Source organism: Fundulus heteroclitus, chromosome 16 (genome assembly GCF_011125445.2).
Source record: "Fundulus heteroclitus isolate FHET01 chromosome 16, MU-UCD_Fhet_4.1, whole genome shotgun sequence".
Lineage (NCBI taxonomy): Eukaryota > Metazoa > Chordata > Actinopteri > Cyprinodontiformes > Fundulidae > Fundulus > Fundulus heteroclitus.
This window is the reverse complement of record NC_046376.1, coordinates 11773953-11796032: the sequence shown is the minus strand read 5'-3', so window position 1 is coordinate 11796032 and position 22080 is coordinate 11773953. Positions and strand designations below refer to the sequence as shown.

Genomic DNA, 22080 nt, shown 5'->3' with positions numbered 1-22080 from the left:
TTTCTTCGACTTTGAAGGCTGTTTTCTCACCTTGTGCATCTGTTTGTAGGCAAAGTTTAACCACGTATCAACAGCAAAGAAGCAAACTTCAAACCCCAAATATTGAGTTGTTGTTGCTGTTGGGTTGTTTTTTTCCTGCAGATTTTATCTGCATCGTCTTCCACGTGGCTCTGTTTGTCTTTGTGTACGTATAGTTGAACAAGTTTTCACCAAAAGAAGGAAATGCCTGCATTTTTGGTCTGAAAGCATCCAATTTTAGCGTGTGTGTGAGTGTGTATCGCCTTGCAGCTGAGTGCTTCATGAACGATTCCCTTGACAGCTCGGGAAATAATGAGATCCCTGGGGCTGAACGCAGGCTGCCTGTAAAATAACAGATGTGACTGGACTCGCTCAGCCTCTCCTGCTGCTGGAAGGAGGATGACTGACAGGGGAGGAGGGCTCTATCGCGGGGAAGGACAGGCGTGTGTATCTGGGAGGAGGAGGGATGCAGTCACCTGGGCTGACATTTGATCCCGCAGGTTGGTGATCTCCAAACATCCGTCTGACAGCTGAGACACCCCAAATGTCAACAGCATATCATAATGAATATGTAATAGCGATGAAGATGGGACCTTATACTTTTACTCTTGAAGCCACCTTTCAAAAGCTAACAGCATGTAATCTGACATTTAAAGGACATTTTGTGGCTTTCAGATAAGGATTTGTCTATAATTACATCAAATGACCAGTCATTAATGTGACTTAAATGCTGAGCACTTGTGCAAAATGTGCAAATGGCAGAAACAAATCTGAAAGGAGGATCCTTTCATATCAGTTGACATTTTGAAAAACTCCACATCACCACTCTGAAAGATAATTCAGGATGCAGTCTCTCACTAGTCTGTCTTCTTTAGGTCCTGCAGAGAGCCAGGCAGGGAAATGGCAGAAGCCCTCTGTCAAATGTTACCGCAAAGAGCCAGAGAAATCACAATAGAGGTCCTGTGTGAGGGGGAAAAAAGCGAATGGGAGTCCAAAACACCACACTCAGTCTCACACACACACACACACACACACACACACACACACACACACACACACACACACACACAAAAATCCCCCTGCTCCCTGGGCAGATAGCCACAGCAGCCTCTCTCTCTCTCAGTAGACATTTGTTGTGCTTCCTGCAACAGGAACCTGCAGCAGAAACCTGGCATAGTGCAGCCCGGTGCAAAAATTGCCAAAGGTGTGGCAAAACACAACCATGCGCTGCTGTTTAGGATCATGTGACTAACATTCATTTTGGAAATTTGGCATCAGTGCAGGGACTACTCCAAACTCTATGTCTGTGTGGCTGCAGATATTAATGCAGCATGTCCCTCATTTTTGAATAAAGGTGAATTAATCCAACTCTGACCCTGACTTCTGTTTACATTTATTGCATATTAACACTGGCCATTGGCCTAAAGTGTCATAATTATGATCTGTCTGTACCCTTTGTGCAGTAATGTACTGTAGTTAATGCCTGTTCTGTAGCTCGTCTCCTCCTTTATGAGACAACATGTCATTAGCTAGATAATCAAGCTTGTTTCCATTATCGCTGCTCATTTTAATGAGGTTTTACAACCACGGAACAGCCTCCGGAGATGAGCCATTGCAGAACAAGGCCCAATTCTCTCCAGCATTTTCTAATGCTCAGCTCATTTGCCTAAATGTAGACACATTTATTTTGTAAATCTGCTTCCTTTGAGCACAAAATAGCAGAGTCAATCTGCACAGACTTTTTTTTGCACAACACATATTTCAATAATAGGAACCCTCGACCTGCATCATCTCCATTTCTGCTCCATTGCCATCCAATCAGCACATACTGGGCGGATATTTTCCAGAGGAAATGTGCAGCATCTCCCCATCAGAAAAGGCTTTGATGCATGACCTGTCTGACTCGCCTGATAAATGATTTATCAAAGAGTACAGACCACCAAGAGAGGTGAGGACTATGGAGAGAGGCATCAACAGGAGCACTGAATACCAGAGGACAACGCTGGAGCTCCAGATGGTGCCAGAAAACTTGTGATCATCACTGGGAATTACACTACGCTTGTAATGCTCTTCCTACACAGAGCGTATCATATTTCAACTTTAATTTCAAGCGCACGTCTTGGAAGTTAAGGACAGCAGCAGACGCAAACAGAAACTAACAATTGTTCTTCAGCCTTAGAAGGAAAGAGTTTAAAGAACATAAAAAAACAGCTAAATAAATAAAAAATTATGATTTTGAAAGACTTCTGCCTAAAAAAACAGGTTATGTCCTAAAATGTCTGACAAACATTGCATTTCAATGAAGTCTATTAATGTGCACCTAATATTTTAGTACTTTAATTGGCAGAATTTGTACTTACACATACACACACACACACACATATATATATATATATATATATATATATATATATATATATATATATATATATATATATATATATTTACCTTGATGAACTATAAATGTAGTTTTTAAGGTTGTTTAAGCTTGTATTGTTAATGCAACAGTAAATGTCAGATTCTTACAGACATATAGTGGACGATAAAACTAGAACATCAGCGGTCAGATGACTTTAATACATTTATATTGCAAAGCAGGAGGATATCATTTATAATGTTTAGTTCAGCTGCTTTATTTAGAATTTCCATTTCCTTGCTACTGAAATGATAAGCGTGCTCTGTATTAGACTAGGGACAAATATGTTCTTAATTAAACCCTGAACTTGTCTCAATCTTCATTTCCCACTCTCATGATGACACACTGTGAATATTGGAAAATAAACAGCAAATTTAAAAGATCACAAATTGCTTAGCTACAAGACATCAGTGGACATGACCATCAAACCTAAATTGTATAAAAAAGAATAATGTACATGAGTGTAAATTTATTGTTTTTTTGTTTTTTTTAAAATACACACAGCCTTAAATGTATATGTACATCCGCCCCACTAATATTCGTATAAATGCCCCTTAACAAATTACAGAGAAACCAAAGACTTTATGTAGTTAAGGGTCCAGGCACAATTCTGGATTGATATATCACCTCTCTACTACAAATAGTACAGCTTCATTAATACATGTGTCTCCTGACACACAGCCATCTTTTAAGCATAGTCAAATAATTTGACTTTGGGACCATTACTGAGGTCCCAAACTGATATTAGCCTCCTTTGCCCATTTTAAAACAGGGTTTTCTGTGTGTTTTTGGGATCAATATACTTCTGGAACCATCAAATATGTCTCAGGTGTGTCAAGTAGGTCTCAACTGTGTGGTTGTTGATTTGAGGTGAAGTTAAAGGTGCCATGACATCACTGTATAAACCATTTCATGAAGTTGATATTGCTGTAAATGTAAATTTTCCAAAGAATTTCATTTAAAAAATAACGGCATCTTGTTGTTTTGTCAAGCCAAAGGTTTGTCCTCAGTAAAGAGGTTGGTTGCGGTAATGATGTTGTTGTGAAATCAGCCAACAGGAAAAAAAATGTAAGATCAAACTGTAATGCTGATCTAAGGCCGCAACAAACATAAGGGACTGTTGCAGTCACCCCTCGCAAGTGGCTTTCCTCACAGCAGGGGACACTGTATAAAGCCGCCTGGCCATGCTACAAATGCTCTCTTTTTTACCTTTAACCAAGGTAAAAGACCTGGAGCAAACAAAAATAGCTCCTGCTAGCTCCTTTTGAACCATGCTATGCTGATGTGGTTTGAGTGTGTTTTTTATGGTTATAACACACTTTATTTATATATATATTAATGTTTGTGTTGTCCGGTCTGCTCATCCTGAAAAAAACTTTTTTAAATTAGCGCCGAATGTCCACTAGCATTAGCCGCTACTAACGTCCGGATAACTTATGGCTGTGGCCTAGTAAATGCAACAACTGTTCTTTTTAAACATAATATTTGTTCATTTAGCTCTGTCTTCATTCGATAGTGCTATGAGTGTTATTACAGCATTAATAGGGAGCATCAATGTGGATTTAACGGTTTTTGTGTACCTTTAGGGTTACCCCTCAGGCTAATGACGTCCACTACAGTGTTTAGCTTTCCAAGTTATTGATTCGAGTCTAAGTATTTCTTGGAGAAATAATTACATTAATGAAATCAATTGTCCTAAAGGTCATTGATTTTTGACAGCATTTAGAAACTAAATACATTTACGAGTCATTACAGTGTTGTGGTCGAAACCTTCCGTGTTGGTACAGAACTTTGAAAACGCCGGCTTGAATTACCCCACAGGAAACAGTCTTCAGTAAAGTCCCCATAAACAAACCTTAGCCACTCTTCTGTGATTCTCTCGTCCTTCTGGAGTGAGCGGAACCTTCATGCATTTTAGATCCCCCTCAGACATGCCTGCTCCCCTTTTTAGTAACCGCTGTGAAGTTAGTTTGAGGTTAAATATGGGACATTCGCGCTGCGGCTTCTGTAGTGATGGTGTGCTCTGATTGGCGAATTAGAATTACGTAGAAAGACAACCTACGTAGAGAGGTAACCCTCTTTCTGATCTGACTGTTTTTTTAACAAAGCTGGCCCTGAGCAGGTCCTTTGCGATTCAGTTTTGACATTCACAAAGCCTCATCAGTGCACAACAGATTATATTATACTCCCAAAACATCAATGCAATTTGTTGTCATGGCCCCGTTAAAGAAGATGAAATTAGTCCTTCTTCTTTATTATTTTAAAGACTCTTGCACTGTACGTGTACCACTGGCGGTAAAAGGTCTGAACATGATGCTACCACCACCATGTTTGACAGTTGGTTTGTAGGTTTGATAGCCTTACTTTTGCTCTTCCATAGATACTTTTTGTCAATTGTGCCAAGCAGTTCAATCTTTATCTTGCCTGACCATAAACCTTTTTCCCCAAAGACAGTTGGATTGTCCATGTCAGCAGCAGCAGCAAATTTGGGATTAAAGGTGTCGATTTTTGTGTTCAGCACTCTCAGCCCATGCGGACAGTGACACTAGTGTTCCAGAAGTTACCAGTTTATGATGGGCTCACGATTTGGTGGTTCTTAGGTTGTTCTTTAACATCGTAAGCAACTACCTTTCATCTGAGGGTGATACCTAGGATCTGAGAGTTAGAACCTGGACACTGTTGGGTGTTAGAACAAGACAAAGATACAAAACAGACATCAAAACTGCCTTTGGAAAACCAAAATCCTTCCCAAAAGCTCCAATCTCACCCTGGTAAAAATGTGTGAACCCTAATTAAAAATCAGGTCCGTGCCAAAAGACCAACCAAACTGAATGACCTCAACCGAGACTACCGAGAAGAGTAGTCAAATACTACGCTAGAAGCCAGTTGATAGTAATGAAAGGATGGCGATTTTCAGAAAGTACATGCTTTTTGTTGCAAGTTGCAGAGAAGTGGTGAGTTTCATTGCAAATTGTTTATGGGCATTTAACCAAAAACTGGTTTGGAAGCTTCACCCAATTAAATCTGCAGTTCAACTGCATCATGAAAAAGCTTAAACTACGGGCACACCATTGGCACAAGGGTCATGAGCTTGGTCCAGGGTCCGACTCTGGCCCGAGGTTCTTTACCACATGTCTTCCCATTCTCTCAGCCCTCCTTTCCTGTCATCCTACTTTAAATAAAAGGCCCGTTAGTGCCACAAAAAATCCCCCCCCAAAAACGATAAATATGAAAAAAGCATAAATAACCATGACATCCATGCCCATCATAAATGAACGTAAAACTCCTGACAGGTATGTAACAGTGATTAGCCTTCGGTGCACAAGGTAAGTAATGGATATGGCTGAGTGGCAGGGGCAGGAGAACAAACTCCATTCAACTTGAAGGTTGCAGTGGTGACATTTAACACACTATGTTCTTTTTCATTAAATTTCTTTGCAACTACAATCATCACATTTCTTTTCTTTCCCCACACAAATGCCACTTACTTAAAAGTTTTCCACTTTTTCCCACATCACTACTTTCTGTCTTTCTGCACTTTTGCTGCTATGTGCTATCTTATTATTGGATTAATGATACACAGATTTGTACAAGATGCAGATAACATGTTGTTTCCACGATCTCCGCTACCACAAGCTGTCTTTGTTACTCTGTTTTGACACCACTTCATTGGGATGAACAGGCGTGGAGAGAGAAAGAAATGAGGCAAGGATAGAAAATAAATAAATAAATCTCAACGTGTCATCCAATGCTCTAAATGCAAATTACAACAGCCAGAAGTTGGATGTCATATTAACATTTACTGTAGCTCTGACAATATGTTCCTTTGACTTAAAATATAGCAGTTGCTTTCTCTGGCTCCTCATCTCAGATGCCTATTATAATTGGCATTAATTCAGTGTTAGAAAGCTGTGAAAACATAATTTGCAGTTCAAGAGCTCCAATCAGAGCTTAGCTGAAGTGGAGAGCTTTACACTGTCTGTCGAATTGGTTTTGCCTGACTGAGAATGCTGCATATCGACGGCTGAGAGGGACAGGTTAATAGAAGAAGATGATGAAGAAGAAGAAGAAGAAGAGAGTGCCATACATGCAGATGAATAAAGAACACACTGGAGCTGGTTGTTCAAAGGTAAAGAGAGGAGGAAAGTGTGGTGGGTGAGGGCAAGTGACTGGCTTTTGGAGCCACTGTTTCCCATCCCAAGGCTATTGATAGAAATGCCGCATGGTTAGACGGTCAGACATATTTGCCATAATTGCTTATTTGGAGACAATTCGTAAACCCCAGGAAAAGCTGTTGATTATCTGAGCTTTTTTTTCTCTCTCTTCTCTCTCTGGCGTGTATTTCTTTGTTCTTAAAGTATTTTATTATTTTATGGACAGTTGCTCCCAGAGGCGTTTTGTGCTTTTGTTCCTTTTGTTCTCAGCATTGTCTAGTTAATTTCTTGAATGTGTGTGTTTTTGCGTGTTGTCTGTCAGCTGCTTTTGTGCTGTCGAGTTTTTAATGTTTTTTTTTTTTTTTTTTTGTGGGATTTGCAGAGCTGCTTTTTATGTTGTTGGGTTTGTCCCTCAACACAAGTCTATCTCTCAGGAATCCTTCCTTGCTAACTGGGCAATGCTGGCAGCTCTTTGTGTTTATGAGACAGCGGGCATGTGTTTGGCCCCACCTGGCAGAGGCAGTGAGAAAGGGAGGGAGCAGAGGGGGTGGGGGGGGGTGGGCAGTGGTACTGGAAGGAGTGTGAATGAGAGGCCTGTTGTGACACTGTGGGGAGCGGGTCGGCATATTGGAGAGCAGCAGGTGCTCAGCCAATCTGGGAGGTGGCCCATGCCCCCCAAAATGGGAACCTCAAAGGGGGGAGGCCCTCTGATTGGCTGATGATCAAAACTGACAAGGGTAGGGACCACGCTGTCCTGCCAAGGGTCCGGTCTGAGTGCACCTGGCTTGGAGTCACATGACCGGAGATCCTTCAGACGGTCCCTGTGTGAGATGTTTGTGTGGGGCTGCTTTGAAGTCCTCCATTCTGGCTGGCTGGTGTGGTAACCACATGGGATGTTTAACTCCAGCTCCCCCTCTCAGGAGAGCCAGTGGGAGGGGTTTTAACAGTCTGCCTCCCACCGTGGATGTGGCTGCCATTAGGTGGATGCTTCTTTGTTTTCCAGCCAATTTCAATTCTATTCTAAAACCTCCTCTTACCATTTAGTGTCCAACGCCCTTGCCACTATGATGCAAACAAAACACCCACATTAAGTAATGAACCTAGAGCCAAATAAGCCATTTCCATGTTTTTGTGTCCTTTGTTTGGTTTTTCAACAACTAGAATACATCGAGAAAGTATTTTCAAATGCCTGATATTACTACCAGTTCAGAAATTATGTGAAAAAATATGGACTGGAATTTTGATTTGAATCCTTTAATTTGAAATCCTGTCTTTCATTGAGTGGCTTAAATCTGCTGGGGGAAAACCAGCCTCCTCAATAATAAGCTGAATTCATCATTCTGAGTGGAAAGTCAAAAAAATAATTTTTGTTTTGCGGTTAACCTCAGTTTCTTACAGGAAAAAAATATTTTAAAATATGATTGGCTGATGATCAAACAAAGCCAACCAGCCTCCTCAATAATAAGCTGAATTCATCATTCTGAGTGGAAAATCAAAAAAATAATTTTTGTTTTGCGGTTAACCTCAGTTTCTTACAGGAAAAAAATATTTTAAAATATGATTGGCTGACGATCAAACCAAGCCAACCAGCCTCCTCAATAATAAGCTGAATTCATCATTCTGAGTGGAAAGTCAAAAAAATAATTTTTGTTTTGCGGTTAACCTCAGTTTCTTACAGGATTAAAATATTTTAAAATATAATAAACTAATTTAGCTTTAAAATTGCTGTGTGATAATAATGTATTATATCTATTGTTGACAGCTTACAAATTGCGGATACAGCAAAAAAAGCTAATACTTTTCTTTAAGTAGAATAAACCTTAATTTTACCTTCTTAAAACTCAAAGAAAAAAGTTAATTGGCCAGCAAAGTGTTCTTGGAGCTGACAGACAAAGTTGCCACTGAAGAACTCAGACAGTGCAATGCCCAGAAATTTGGGGGATTGTGGGGATTGTTAGGGATGATGCTGTCGTCCAGTAGGAGAACAGTAGGAGAACCCAGCAGAGTGAGAAAAATAGACCCTGATGTCCTCCAGCAGCCTAAGCCTATAGCAGCATAACTATAGAGGTAGCTCAGGGTAAACTAAGCCACTCTAACTATAGGCTTTGTCAAGAAGGAAAGTTTTAAGCCTGGTCTTAAAAGTAGACAGGGTGTAAAAGCTACAGGGAATCCTTCTTACTTGTAGCTTTAAGCATAAAACGACTCTTTAAAGAAAGCTGGATCTTGAGATTTAATACCAATAAATAGTTTTCCTTTGGAATAAACTATGTTATTATTTTGTAATTGCAAAAAAATAATAATTTTTAGGCCATTTAATAGGTAAAATTAAAGAACTTTGGTCTATTTAAGCGATTTAGAAATGTTGTGAAGATGTGTCTTTTAAATACTCTTTAATAAACAGGTATATTCAAAGCTTTCTATAATTTTTTTCTAATGCAGAGTTAAGTCATTCGCATGCCGTTTGCCATTAAAATCCAGTCCCATCAAAAGGGCATGTCTCTTCCTGCACAGTTCTCCCTGACCTTTTCTTCTTCAGCCTTAACGATCCCTGACCCTGTTGGATCCGGATCCAGGGAGATACAATTACCAAGGGTAAACGGCAACCTCCCACCCCTAACCGCCACTGATCGTCATCTGCACCTTGCAAAGAAAGACTGCAGCTATTACCAGTAAGTCATTACTTTCAGCCCGGGTAATGAAAGCCTGTAGTGGAAAATGAAGAGAGATAAGTGCAGAGGAGGGAACAGAAGACTAAATAGCACAGTCTATTGTTGCAAGATTGTTCATTTTTTCTGTGTCAGGACAAAAGGGAAATCAATAGGAGATATTGATGTTGAGCTCAAGGCTCACTTGCATTGTTGCTGCTTAGTCATGTTTCTTATTCTCACTGTTTGTGAAGGTGTGCAGTGCACAATGTGTTGTTTTTGGCCATGATCGTGCATTTTCTGCAATGACAGGGATGTCACCACTTCAAAATTTCTCAACTCTTATCAAATATCGACGGGTGCTGTGAGTAAGACAGACTAAATTTTTTCAGTTGAATACATCAGTCAAAGCGTGAATAAAATTTAGCTTGAATTTTTAATTATTTACTGTAAATCAGTAGGCTATGTGTCATTACAGCCACTGTACTGTATATCACAGTGTATTGTGTAACTGGATATGAATGGGACCCGCTTGTCCAGTAAAGTGTCTTGTTGTTATTGATATTATTGAAATGAATATCATAGAACTGAAATGTATTAAATTTAACAGAGTGCAACTGAACCAGGGCTGCCCTGTTGCCTTGCAGCAAGAATGCCATGATGCTTTTGAACAAAAGTGAATTGAATCTTGCTATCTATCTATCTATCTATCTATCTATCTATCTATCTATCTATCTATCTATCTATCTATCTATCTATCTATCTATCTATCTATCTATCTATCTATCTATCTATCTATCTATCTATCTATCTATCCTGTACAGAGTATTGATTTAAATTTAAGCCATTTTTAAGCCCGTGAAAGTTCATGCCAAACATGGTTTATTGTGACAAAATTAAGTTTGACTGCTTATCATTTTACAGCACAGAACTGAAAGGATCCCAATATACACAAATAAAAATAAACTCTTTGAAAAAAATCTTAAAAACAGACAAAGGGCTCTCTAACAAACAAACAAACAATCAGACCATCTAAGAATCAAAGTTTGTTTTCATGTTTTGAAAGGACAAAGCTTCAGTTTAATCATTAAAAAGAAGAGATTTTGTAAGGAAAGAAACTGTTTCGTTACCTTGGAAAAAAAAACAGCTCCCACAGTGCAGGGTCAAAATAGCTCTTGTGCAATCTCTCTCTGGCTCTTGTTGTCTTCTAACAAAAACAAAGTAAGGAAAAACAAACTAGGGGAAAGCAGCATTTTATTTCTTAGTCTTGTTGTTATTCAAAAATGTGCCCAAAGTTAAATATGTTGCAGATCTAAATCTTTGCACTAACAAGCAGAGCTTTTCTTCATCAGAAAACTAGGGCCAAACCTTGCAACTGTCCACCAACATATGCGTGGGTGTCACGTTCTCCAGTTTGGCATTTTAGTCTTACCATATTAGTTCATGCTTTTGTGTTTAGTTTCTTGGTTTAATTTTGTGTTCTGTTTTGTGTTACTGGATTTTGTTTTTCTGTCAGTTCAGTCTTCAGTCTCTGTGTCCTCCTTCCTCAGCTTCCATAACTTCATTTAGCCTCAGCTGCTCCACATTTCCTCTGATTAGCTCCTCTGGTTTATTGGTCATTTTCCGTCAATGCCTCTTTATATAAACTCACTGATTCTCTCTATTGGCCGCTGGATTATACCGTTGACCCCCCGTTACCCTGTCCATCACATTGCCTGTTTCTTCCTGCACTCCTTGAGCTTTTTCTCCTGCAATTCCCTTGGAAAGTTTGATTATTTTATCATTAAAAACTATTTTGATAAAGCCATGCTCTGTCACAACCGTGACAGTGGGAGTGGGTTTTCTGTACCTATTAATGTTTCAAAATGCTTGCTTTAGTCCGTATTGCACTTTAGAAATAAAATGTTTTCCAGCCCTACTCTAATGTGCCAAATATCAAAGATTTATGAATTTAATGGTTTATATAGGGGCATGAACCGGCCCGTCTGCTCTATAGCACATTCGCTCCCGCAATGAATCCCAACTTTTCATTTTTCAGCTGTCAACCGTCCTTCTCTTCCATTTACGGTGTCACTCAGGTCGTTTTTCTTCTAAGTGTTCTCACAAAATACAAACAGCACCTCTTCAATTTATTCCGGCATGACATTCCTCATTACTCGTTTCCAGGAGACAGACCTGATTGGAGATATGACAACTGCTGCCATCATTATTGGATCCCACGCACGTGCTATCATACGGTTTCATTTTTACACCGATCATTTTTTTGCACAAGTGCTGCTAAAGGCAGCGCTGCGCATGCAAGTCTCAAAATGCAATCACAGTTTAATGCAAAAACGCACACACACACAAACACAATTAGGGCCTGCAAATCTGAAATGGAATCACAAACAATCTAATTTCCCCCCGGCAGACACTCTGACCACATCTCCCGCGATAACTGGCTGTTTGGAGATGAGCCTCTGTCATTGTTTCAGCCGGAGAAGTAATCAGCGTGCGAACGATAACGACTGAATTAGAGCAGAACAGAAGATGACAAAAGAAAAACGATGATAGAGTTGACAGAGGAAAACAAAAAGGAGGGTTTTAATACAAGAGCTGGACGTTTGCGTCCCCTGATCTTCCTAATTCTTTTCAAAGAGCCAATCCGGTCTATACATTTCCCAATTCCCCGGCCAAGTCTTTGTTTGCTGCAGTAAGAATCCTCCATCTGACTGAGACTGTGGGACACTGTAATATTAAAGAAAGGTTAATTTAAAAGGAAATCAAGCACATCTGCACTTACAACATTACGCTTGCTGCTATCTGGTTGACTTCCAGCAAAATTCAAACATTCAGTTTTAAAAGATTTTTCTTTTCCTCGTGTTTCACTTGGGCCATACATCTTAACTCCAGCACAAAAAAAGTTATTACAATTGATTTTCTCTTTGTCTTTGCAGCTGCAACCTGCTAGGTGTACCTGGAATCTATATTTCATTAAAAGAATTGCGTTCAATCTTGTTCAAATTGTTAATTTGTTCAAGGTTATTCCCATTACGTGTGAACATACAGCCACTTCGATGCCTGCAACAGTTAACGTGTGTAAATCCACATGAAAAGGACACATGGTCAAATATCTGGAAATCATGAGTATTTCTCTCCTCCAATCAGCTGAATACCAGCGCTTGTGTTAGACCGCTATTGCTTTGGTGTTGCTGGAGAAAAATCCCCTCGCTGTGACACATTCTCGCTGCTGATGTGGATGGCTGCGGGCGCACAACGTGACCCTCTGACAGCTGAGATAACGTTGATCCAGCGTGTCAGAACCAAACCTTGGCTGCAGGCCTGAACCAAAGACATGCCGCCTAGTTTTAGACGAAATGACCCTCTGATGTTTGATGTTGCTCCCTGACAACTGCAGGTGATCTGCGAAACATCTGGAAAAGTCCTCACTAAAGCCGCCACTTGAACAATACGTGTTATCTATTATCTAATATTTCTTTATGTTTGCCTTCCAAAGAGCGAGGCTTTCTTGCAATCCTTTTAGTGGTGGTTTCGAGCAACATTACTTTCATTTTCTATTTTTTTGTCGGCTTTCTTTTTTTTTTTTTTAGAATGCACGGCACTGCATTCTGTCATGGTTAGATAGGATGATTCCACATAAAAATTATTTTAAAAAGTAGACAGATTAGGGGGGAAAAAAACTTGGAAAATACCTTCAGATATCCTGAAGAGCTAAAGATAGAGAGCACTTTAAAATTAGATTAGAAACTGTGGCTATTTGAAAGCAAAGCTTGTAGACTCTACCTAATTTAAAACCTCAGCACTTTAGTGACTCTGGGGTTCTTTAAATGGAATACAGAAAATCTTTATATGAACAAAATAATTAAAAACAATGGGGCCATCATTTGTCTTTTAAAGCTTTGGTAATCTCTGGATGATTACTTTTCCCCTTTTGTTGCTTTATGAGCAGCCTTTCCATTACAAGCACAAACTGTCTCAGCAGGCTGTGAAGTTTATTTTCTCTGTTGAATCCGGTGCCATTTTCCTTTATGTTTACTGTTTGACTGTTTTACAGGAACCAGGGTGGATTTTCACGGTCGTTTCTCTACCTCACTGCCCGAAAAAGGACCAAATCAAACATTTTGGATAGACCCTAAGGTTAAGCTATAGGCGGGGTTTTGAAGTGGGTGGTCTTTAAACATTTCTTCACACTTTCTGTCAACTTTAAATCATACAGAAGTAATTGGTAGTTTTGGTTGACACAAAACATTTCAAGCCAGTCATTCCTATTGAGCACTGATGTTTTACGGTAATTGCACTTGAACACAGCAATAAATTCAGCAAAACCTTAGTGGAAATGATAATTAAAGGGATTGGGTATGTGGCAGGACAAAAGAAGAAACTTTTTTTAGGGACTAAACCAGCATTGTTGCAAAATTTGACAATTTATGTTCCAAGATACAAATGAAAACCAATTGCAACTCCCTTAATTTCTGCGTTATTTAACAATTTTACTTTTGATGGAAGCGGACAAACTGCAACGGCTGCTGAATGTGAATTTCAGGTATTAAAAATCTGTGGTTCTTGTAATGCCCAACTTAATGGACCCGAAATGACAACCAGACACAGGGCACAGTAAGTGGATTTTATTGCAAAACAGGATCATTACAAAGCGATTTCAGTTTCTGAGTGTAACTGCTTTGAAATATTCACAAGTTACAGCTGTTGAACCCAGCGTTGTTATTAGACCAGAGCTTTTCTCTCACCCAAAAGGCAACCAAATACAGTAGTCCACGTCAGAAAAAAATAATTGAAAATCTGTCACATTTTCACCTTTTCTTAAGATCTAGAACTCATTTTCTTTCTTCCCCACATGCTTAGCTGACAGGATCGGCACAGCGCATTTAAAATAAGTTTTAGTTATACTTCCCCACACAGTCTGCCGTGACATTATTTCACATTTAAATCATTGCCCCTATCAAACAATCAGCGACTAATGCTGTGTTGATTCGATTTCACTTTCTTCAATATCATGTTGGACTCAGGTAATGAGGAAAAATTGAAATAAAGCTTCACGTGACATAGTAGAGATGTGCAATTATTGACTTTTGCAAAAGAAAAATGTAAGCTGTAAGGTTTGTTTACTTAGTGAAATTTTATGTCCAACCCAAGTCCAGCCACATCATCATGAGATTGACTCACTACAATCATTATTCGGTTCCTGTTCTACTCTTCATTAACCTTCTCAGCCGAGGTTTCTTGGACCAATAAACAAAACCTGCTGACAGTGTTCAGGTATGCAGATGCTTGTGAAAAGAAATGCTTTGCTAGTTCTATCCTGTTCTGTGTTGTAATGGGTTTGTGTGGTGTCAACTTATTCAGTAGCTGAGGCAGGGATATATGTGTCATGCATGAAGGAGACTACCCATCTCACTGACTAAATTATTCACGCAATTCAACCAAAAAAGGACATAAAGCTTACATTTAAAGCGTTAACCCTAACTGATGCCATTTTACTCCCAATTCAAACACGGCTTCCTACTAATATTTGATATTTTCCCTTTTAAGCAAGGTGTTTAAACATCCCCATAAGAAAAAGCTGTTGACATACCATAACATTATACTTTGATGCTGCCCCTCGTTTATTCTCTGTTTATTCATCAGTTCCTCTTTGCACATCTTGAAAGGCATGCATCACCAAATTGTATACATAAACATATATTTCCAGGAATTCAAGCAAGGGCATTAAAAAGGTGCCCCCTCCCCCGTATCCAGTATAAGAAAAGAAATAAGTCCATCCTGTGGATGAACATGTTCAAATGCAAACACTAAAACAAACTGTTTATAGAACCCAGTTGTTAACCTTCTGACAGTTACACGTAAAGAAAAACATAATTGCTTATAATAAAGCGTATACTTTTAATATTATCAGCAAAAAACACACTGGTAGGTGAAAATGGAGCGGTACTCAGGGAACATACCATTGTTCTTTTTTTTTTTTTTTTTTTTGCATGATAACATGCTTAATTAAATGGCAAAATTTTCAGCAATTCTCCCTCTCTGCGTCTAGAATTACCAACAGCAAGTCAGAGTCAGGGCAGCTTTTATGTTGCTGTCATTTAAACTATAGAGCATAACACCACACTCTGCAACAGCAGTCCGCAGAACAAGGTTGCCAGTCTGCTCTGGCCTTTGAGTCTGAAAGCGGCTGTGGCCAGCTTGGTGATATGCCACGAGTGCTTAGTTGGGTCAGGACTGCAGCCAAAATAACCCTCCAAGCTCACCGAACAGCACAAATCTATGCTTACAAGCATAGATTTGATGTGTACAGTTTGAAACTAGATATTTACACAGTGTAAAAAGGCACAAACACATTTTATTCTCACTGGCTTACATTAAAACAGACTAAATGTGTCTGGGTTGAGGTTAGAACACCCTAAATAATTCATATTTGCAAAATGCCAAAATGATGAGATTGAAAATATGTTTTAATGACTTACTTCAAAGTCAAAAGTGTATATTAAGTAATCTAAGATTACCTTTAAATAACTTGTGAAAGTCCAGATAATGATTTCAATACTTTGCAAATCGCAGAACCACACATTTTGATGTCATATTTTAAGGCAACACTTCAAACACATTGCTTCCTTTTTAGAATTCAAAAGAAATCAGCCAAGATATCAGAAGGAAAATCGTAGACACCAGCAACCCTCATGACCCCCCAAGGGATAGGCGTGTTAGAACATGAATGGATGGATGGATGGATGTTGAGGGATTCTTTTCTGCAAGACAAACCAGTGAACTTCACCAAATAGATGGCATGAGGAAAATAACGCAGAAATATTCAAGACACTGTTCAAGACAGAAGCCTGAAAGTTAAAGCTTTGACACAAATGAGTCTCCCAGCTGCAATCTGATCCTAATCATAGGCAAACTACTCACAAACTGGCATAAGGACAATAAAATCAAGGTTTTGGAGTTGCAATCGCAAATTCCCAATCTCACACCCGTAGAAAAATTGTGAGCAAACTGAAAAGGTGTGTGTGAGCAAGGCAGCCTACTGACCTGACTCAGTTCTGTCAGGATTAATGGGTAGTTAAAAGCTTCTGGTAGGATACCCAAGTCATGGTATAAAAAAACAGTTCTACCATTTAATACAAAGTAAATATGTGTGTAAAACCACGAAGAAAGTAATTAAAAACTATCTCCCATTACATTGTGATTTAGACAAAAAGAATAATTTTGGTCATCTTAACTGTGTCAAGTTTGAGCCTCGCTTCCTGACTAACATGCAGGAATTCAACACATTCTCACTTCCTACTTGTCAGGTATTGACGCTTGGTCAGGTTCCCTCAGAGTCACAAGATGACGCACGGGGTACCCCCTTCACGTCATTATTTGACGTCCAGGGGGCTCTCATTGAATATTATAGCAACCCAGCCTACATTAAACGTTTAGGCAAAACCACTGTGTTTACATGCCTTTTAAAGACATTTCTAGCGAGAAGTATGTATATTATTTTCACAGTCTTCACTCAGGGAAGGTAGAAAATCTTTCCTTCATCAGTTTAGCTAAGGCTTAATGCCTTCTGTCTGAGAAAGACGAGAGGAAGTGATGTTTCCTACCTACGTTACCAAGTTGCACCGAGATTCCGGTACACAACGTAGCCAAATACGTCACTGACGCACACCGACTTCCGCGTACATAAGACAAAAACAATTTAATGAAAACATTGCAGTTCCATGCATTTTGATGACATTGCTAACGAAAAGTATGCATTACATAGTTATATTATTCGTTCATGGAAGGTAGACAATCTTTCTTTTATTGATTCCGCCCAAGGTTTCAGTGTCACGTGTTCTACCGCGTGTAGGCTGACTAAAAGCAGGCCGCATTCCAATTACTCTAAACCCATCCGCCGTATTTATAGTGGGAAAGGCAACATTTAAAGACAGCATCTGCAATTCATTGCATTTTGATGACATTTCTATCAAAAGTATGTGATAGATTATTTTCATATTACTCTTTCAGGTAATATGAAAATACTATTTTCATATTACTCTTTCAGGAAGTGTAGATAATATTCCTATAGATATTTTTCTAACCCAAACATGTTGAAGTATTATGGTTTAAGGCGGGACAACCAAAAAAAACATGGCAGCGCAGGAGGACGCTGCTGCTATCACTTCTGTTTTGTCAGAATCCACAATTTAGCCTTAGAAAGATGAACAGCAAGAAGTGGCTGGACCAGCGTAGCTTGTGGCTTCTCATGGCGCCTTTGGCTTACATGTTCATTTGATAACGTGATTGGCTAAAACCAACCTTTGGTAGGTGGGCACTAGGTGTCGCTTCGCACAATCAGTTCGTAAAGCTCTGTTGAATGTCCCTCCTTTCTCCACACGGATTCAGTGACAGCAGACCCAGATTGATAATGTGCAGAGCTTAGAGTGCTACACATTATCAGTCTGGCTTGCCAGGTTAGTAGCTAGGAAATAACACACACACAGAAGCTGATAATTGTGTCTTTTCTTAAGGTAAATCAAAATATCTGGTGTCTGGTGTAGAAGCAATATGTGCAGCAACACTTCTGGGGGTCTGAAAGGTTTGTAGCTCAATGTCTTCCTAAAATAAAGACATTGTTTTGGTTTGTATTTTTCCCCCCATGTTGACAATTACAACAGAGAGTCCTGAGTCACATGTTGGAAAAACATCCGTGACCTTTAATGATGCAGAGGCAGACAAAGCGGGATGCAAAGAGAGGAGCTGAACAGCAGGCTAAACACTCTCCAGTCCGTGCGTCATGTTGGATCGTGCGCTCAGCCGTGATTAGAAACAGCTCAGCGGCTTTTTCTGTACCAACACACCGCCTATTTTCACATTTCTTCTCCGTCTCCTTTCTTTCCATCCGGCTCTCCTAGCAAGCGGCACTTTCGCTATGTTTTTGCCGTGTTTGTGTACGTGGAGCGACTCGCCAATGTCAGATAACTGGCAGCATGTCTCGCACCTGAGTGAGTTCATTACTATTCCGAGGCACGTTCATCCTCATCAAAGGCGCTGTGACGTCAGTGGAAACTCACACGTCGAGGGTCAGCTTCGCTTCACGCCGCAGTCGTATACCGGCGTCTCTTTTTGAAAACACTCCTTCGGTAATTGTTGCCTGTTCCCCGCTCTCATAATTCCTAATCAATGTTGCGGTGCTGTGCGCGGATGAAAAATAGTCTGAAACACCTGCAGAGAACACGTGTGGGTACAAAAACCCAACAGCAGCAAGAAGTGACAAAACAGCTTGTTAATGTGTGTTTAATTGACCTAAAGTACATATTCTACCAAAAATGTGTGGGTTCTTTTGAGAAAAACAACGTGAGCTTCGTAGCTGTGGAAATGGGTTTTGTTACTCTATAATCAGCCTTACGAAGCGCCTGACACACTTTCTACCTTAAAAGACGACAAATGATGGCCTTGTCTCCCCATTGACATTAAGAATCGGCGGTGCAGATCGCTCATTCTCGCATCACAAGGTGCACTGACATTATAATTTTCTAAAGTGCCGGTTCCTCTACACATCAAATGTGCCACTACATTTTCAATGTCACGCAGAGAGACTCATTATACAAATCTCCCTGATTATTTTATTGTTCTAAAAGGCTCGGCGATGTGGTAGCTACTTCTGGAAAATAAATCCTGGCTCCCTTGAGTGTATTAAGTAGAGTCAACAATTTCAATACTGTTAAAACAATGGTCACTTTGATAATAGATGAAAAAAACATTAATCATAGCTGATCATAAGTGACCCAAATGCCAGTAATGTATGTTAGAACCACAAGAAATGCTATGAATTGCATTGCAAACCCACTTCTTAAACTAAGATAAACTGACTTTCACAGTGAGGATTTAATTTATTGAAATGAAAAAAAAAAATCTATTCAGACCAACCTGGCCTTATGTGCAAAACTAAATGCCCTTTAAACCTACTAACTGGTTGTGTCACCCATGGTTGCAACAATCGGCATCAAACAATTGCAAAAAACGGGCCATAGGTATTTGACACCAATGTGAATTACAGTAATGTTTCCCTACCCTTCTTTGTATAATTGTTTTAATTTGTACTCAGTAGCGTTTCAAGTGTTAAGATCGCCTCACATCATCTTAACCATATTTAGATTCAGACTTTGACTAGGACACTCCAGAACCTACATTTTGTTTTGAGAGTCATTAAAAGGTGCGCTCTGATCAGCCTCCAGCTCCACACCCCAAATGTGTTTGAGAATAAGGCCTGGGCATTCTCCTTCAACATTTTCTTCTAGAGAGCACATTTCAAGGCTGCATTAATTACAGCAAGTCCCCCGTGTCCTGAAGAAGCAACATTGCCCTACCACCACTATGCTGTCAGTATTAGGCTCTTTTTTTTTTTTACATCTCCTAAAAAGTTCTACTTTTGTGTTGTCGGTCCACAGAATATTTTATAAAAATCCTTGGAGATCACCATGGATGTTTGGGCAAATGTGTGGATTTTGTGGGATTTTCTATCAGCCTTGGCGCTCTCCCATGAATCAAGTTTTGCTTAATCTCTTTTGTATTACTGATTCATGAAAACTGACCTTAACTGAGGCATGCGATGCCTGCAGTTCTTCACACGTTGTTCTAGGTCCTTTTGTGACCTTCTGGGTGAGTTGTTGATGTGCTTTGGAGTTATTTTGGAAAGTGGGCCGCTCCGACAAAGGTTTACCACCTTTCCATGTTTTCTCCCATTTTGGATAACGGCTCTCATGAAGGTTTCGAGTTGTAAAGCAAAATAAAGAGCTAGATGTCAGTTACCGTGTTTCTCAAATCAGCGCGCGTCACTTTTGAGCTCTTTAAACCTTTTTTGTCATCAGACAGGTTCTATTAAAGGTATTTCATGATCTATCAGCTCAAATAGTAATCAGGCCTGGTTGTGGTCAATAAAAAAAAAATTGATTAATCAATTATCAGTTATCGCAACTGCATTTTTAGCCAAGTCAGTTTGGCTTTGATAACTTTTTTTCTCTTAGAAATTACATCATTATTTGTGCGCTATTTTTTTTCCTTTTACTCACCTTATTTGCGGCAATAAAAACTGTTTTATGATCTGAAACATTTAATTGTGACAAAAAAGCAAGAACACGAGAAGTCTGTAATGGGTATACAGCCCTGCATATAGGAGTTACTCTTCAGCATAACTTATATTCCAATGTGCCTGTTTTTTTTTTTTTTTTTTTTTTTTTTTTGTTTTTTTTTTGGAAATTCATTTATTTTAATAAAAGCATCAATTTAACCTTGAGGATAATGTACCAAAAACTGAAACTGAGCCAACGTCCTGAGCGCGGACTACAGTGTGATGTAATCTCTGTAATTTTAAGATTATATGAATTATCTCTGCTTTCACTGTTGGTCCAGGGCATAACTCTCTCCCCAGTGTTATTGCTGCTAATATATTAAGCAGGGATGCAGTCCTTTGATTAATAAAAAGAATCAATGTTTTTTTTCTCAATGTTCTCACACCAGTCTGTGCCCATACCAGTGCCTGATTGATTCCTCCTGTCACAACCACTAAAAGCAGAAGACAATAAAATTATTCTGGACACACAGTTGAAAAACAAATCTGTAAACATAAAAAAAAAACTAAAGATGTAACACATAACACACCTTTACTACTGAGTTTCATGGCTTAAATATTTCAGTTATGCTGTTATTGCTCGTGAACCTGCAAACCACTTTTCTCCAGTTTAAAATATGTTTTCGTTGTTATGGGTGCAATTAACCTTGTTTTCTTGTTCTGTTGTTGTTGTTTTTTCTGTCCACAGAAGCTACACATGGACCACTGCGTCTTTGTTAAGCTGGGTCTCTTTCCTGGACCAAGATATTGACAGAGCTGTTGCTGCCATTAACCCTGTGTACTCTTTATTTTTTCCTCAAAGAAAGAACTATTGGCTGTGTTTGTATTTCCGAGGCAAACCCCCTGGAGTGACTGACAAAAAATTATATGTAAACTTTATTTTTCTTTCCCATGTTTTTTGTGTGTTTTTCCCACACAAAAAACTGACCTTGAACGTATTTACTCACACAGAGATTTAAACACTTCACTATTCCCATCAAGACCGTTGAAAAATGCCTTCAGGTTGACACTGGATTAAATACAATCTTCAATTTCACAGTTTGTGCTCCTGAGATTTTCGAAATGCTATATTTATTCTGAAGCTGTTTTGTGGAAATGTATGTGTCAAAGTAATTCTATTTTGTTAAAACTCTGTAAAGTGAATTAACATTTTTCTCTATTTACTGCACGTATTAGACCTTGACAGAATACACTGTTCTAGAACAGGGACAGTCGTCTCTAGGCATGTAATGAGTCCTCTGCCTGCGAAGAGGTAAACAAAAGGTTGATGAAGGGGTGATGTAGACAAAATGGAGAGAGACAGAGAAGAAGAGACAATGGACTGAACAGATTACTTTCAAATAAAGAACTTGTGCCCAATCAGATTGACCAAGCTTTGAAGACTTGGTTAAAATTTGGTTGCGTTGTTTTCATTTCTTTTTTATTCAAGGTTTAGGAGTAAAGAACAGTTGCTTGTTTCCTAGGTCCTATTATATTCATTCTGTATTCATCATTCTCCCTCAGTTGCCTCGGTTCCTACCCCTACTCAGCTTCTGCATGTTTGGTTGATTGGACTCACTCGATCCTCGTTCTAGTAATTATCATTCCAGGATTTATTTTAACCCTTGGTTCAGTCAGTTTCTTTCCAGATGCTCCTATTATGCTTGTTCTCATGGGTTCCTATTGTGCTCCTCATTGGTTATTTTTTTTTATCCATTAACTCTGATGTATCTTTTGTGTTTTGCACTTGTGTTG

At 39.2% G+C, this 22080-nt stretch overlaps 1 long non-coding RNA gene across 1 annotated transcript; it reads left to right on the top strand.

Annotated features, from left to right (window-relative positions):
- Positions 1–6405: 6405 nt before the first annotated feature.
- Positions 6406–21299, top strand: LOC118566490. The gene is made up of 3 exons (XR_004933066.1): positions 6406–6563; positions 9125–9257; positions 21035–21299. It is a non-coding gene; the product is annotated as an uncharacterized LOC118566490 (long non-coding RNA).
- The last annotated feature ends 781 nt before the right edge of the window (positions 21300–22080 follow it).